Consider the following 2,931-nt stretch of genomic DNA (forward strand, 5'->3'; position numbering starts at 1 on the left):
CTCTCTCTCTCTCTCTCTCTCTCTCTCTCTCTCTCTCTCTCTCTCTTGTGGCCTCCCTCTCCTGAATTCCTTGGCTTGGCCTCATACTAACTTTGGCAATGTGTTCTAATCTGGCTCCTTCTTGTTCTCTGGCTCATTCTGTCTTCACCTGGGTCTAGCTTGTTCTCTCTTTCTTTTTCATAAGAGGATTCTTTTTAATTTGTATTTAAATTGTGCATATGAGTGCTCTGATGCATGCTCCTCTGCATGTCAGAAGAGAGCATCAAAGCATGTTGTTGCTGGGAATTGAACTCAGGACCTCTGAAAGAGCAGTCAGTGCTCTTAACCACTGAGCCATCTCTCCAGCCCAAGCTTGTTTTTTCCTAAACCCGTCCCTGTAAAACTTTCCCGCAGAACTGCTTCTTTCTCCCTTGGTCTGTGCTGCTCTCTTTGGTAGTTTCCCTTCCCTCTCAGATCCTATTCTGTCAGATCTCTCTCTGATTTGTCACTTTGTCTGCCACTCAATTAGACATCACTTTCTTTCTTTCTTTCTTTCTTTCTTTCTTTTTTTTTTTTTTTTTTTTTAGGTTTTTTGAGACAGGGTTTCTCTGTGTAGCCCTGGCTGTCCTGGAACTCACTCTGTATACCAGGCTGGCCTCGAACTCAGAAATCCGCCTGCCTCTGCCTCCCAAGTGCTGGGATTAAAAGCGTGCGCCACCACCGCCCGGCCTAGACATCACTTTCAAACATGGGTTCTTCTGTTTACAAACTAACTTTACCTTCCTTGTTTGGGATTAAAGGCATGTACCACTACGCCTAGGCCTTAGTTTTTCTTTACCTGAAAATTGCTTTATACTAGGCTGGCCTTGAACTCAGAGATCTGCTTGCCTCTGTCTCCTGGGATAAGAAGCATGCCTGTTTTCCAGCCAGAGTAGCCATGTTCTGAGTTAAAATTCTTTACAAGCTTTCCGTTTTCTCCATCCTTTCTTCTGTTGACAGATGCCAAAGACTGGTTCTTTTCCTAGCTTGCTTTTCTGTTGTTGTGACAGACAGCACAGACAAAAGCAGTCCATTATTGAGAGAAGCCCCACTGGAGCCAAAGACAGGAATGACAGGAGCCCTGCCTTCTGCCTTGCTCTCCTGCCTGCTCAGTCTGCTTTTGCATCCCATCCCCTGGGGCTGAGGACTAAACCCAGGGCTTCATGCTTGCTGGACAACACTCTATGACTGAATTAAATCCCAACCCCTTAGCACGCTTGCTCTGTCCTCCCTCCCCCCTCTCTCAAGGTTATTTTACTTTATATGTATGAGTGTTTTGCCTACAGCTCTTTATGTGCACCATATGTGTGCCTGGTGCCTGAAAGGCCAGAAGGGGACATTGCAGTTATGGATGGCCATTAGCCACCATGTGGGTGCTGGGAACTGAACCAGGTCCTCTTCAAGAACAGCAAATAACCTCAATGACTGAGTCATCTCTCCAGCTCCACCTTGTTTTCTTAAACAACCCAGGACCACCTACCCAGGGGTCGCATCACCCGGAGTAGGCATCCTCCTGCCTCAATTAGCAATCCATAAAATGCCTGGCAGACATTCTCACAGATCGGTCTGATGGCAGCAATTCCTCCATGGAGGCTTCTTTTCCCAGAGACTCTAGTTAGAGCACAGTCCCATAGCTTAGCTCTTGTGACTAGAGCTACACTAAGAATTGATGTTTGGTCTCTCTGTGACATGCTGATTTGGAATCCTTTAGGGCACATTCCAAGCTGTGGCATCGCCAGGTCCTCTCTTGAGGGGGAACACTACAAGTGTAAGACAGAAAAACAAACTGCAAAGGAGAGAGGGTGAAAACTTGGTAGGTTGACTTCACCAACTGGGATCACACCTAGAGGGTCTGATGCCAGGCAGCCTAGTCCCAACAACTGTAAGTACAGTTCAACTTGAAGAGGAAAAAAAAATAAGGTTCCTGATGTAATACAAACCCTGATGAACACAGATCGTAATTACATTGAAACTGGACTCAGGGTACATGTTATCTCTTCCAAGAAGATGGGTTCCAGAGATAGGCTACCTGTATTAGCTTAAGGGCCTAAGGAGGGGTCCGGTCTGGTCTTGGTCATACAGATAGTGTAGAGGTTGTTTGGGCTATTAGCCACCTCTGGTCCTGATGAGGGGAGCTTGTGGGAGCTCCTGGCTATACAGAGAATGCAAGGATCATTTGGACTATTAGGTATTTCTGGTCCTGGTTGTGGAAGCTCGGGGAGCCCCTGGCTGTAAGAAAGCTCGGGGAGGCCCTGGCTGTAAGGGTCCTTTAGATTGCTAGCCACCTCCACTCCTGGTTGTAGGGGCTGGGTATGGTCTGGCCTGCCAGATAATACAGATTACCAGGCTATTAATCACTTCCAATTCCCAAATTTCTGGATGTTAAAACAGGTTTTACAACTTTTCCATTGGAAAGACAATCCTGAATACTTAACATTTCTGGTTTCTCTGGAGGTCTGTAGGACTTTCTCTTTTTTTTTCTTTTTCTTTTTTTTTTTCCTCAGTGGTTAAGAGCACTAGCTGCTCTTCCAGAGGTCCTGAGTTCAAATCCCAGCAACCACATGGTGGCTTACAACCATCAGTAATGAGATTGGATGCCCTCTTCTGGTGTGTCTGAAGACAGCTACAGCGTACTCATAAATAAAATAAATAAATTAATTAATAAAAAAAATTCCTTCATACTTTCCACCCTTCCCCCCCCCAAAAAAAAAAAAAAGAAATCCACCTGTCTCTGCCTCCCAAGTGCTGGGATTAAAGGCGTGCGCCACCACCGCCCGGCTTGTAGGACTTTCTTGCTGTGCTCACAACACATGTAAAATGTTCTATGTTCTCCTTCATCTGTGTGCCTATGTGTCCATGTCCCTGTTAGTGTCCGTGTGTGTGTGTGTGTGTGTGTGTGTGTGTGTGTGTGTG

This window comes from Grammomys surdaster, unplaced genomic scaffold (genome assembly GCF_004785775.1).
Source record: "Grammomys surdaster isolate TR1022 unplaced genomic scaffold, NIH_TR_1.0 193, whole genome shotgun sequence".
NCBI lineage: Eukaryota > Metazoa > Chordata > Mammalia > Rodentia > Muridae > Grammomys > Grammomys surdaster.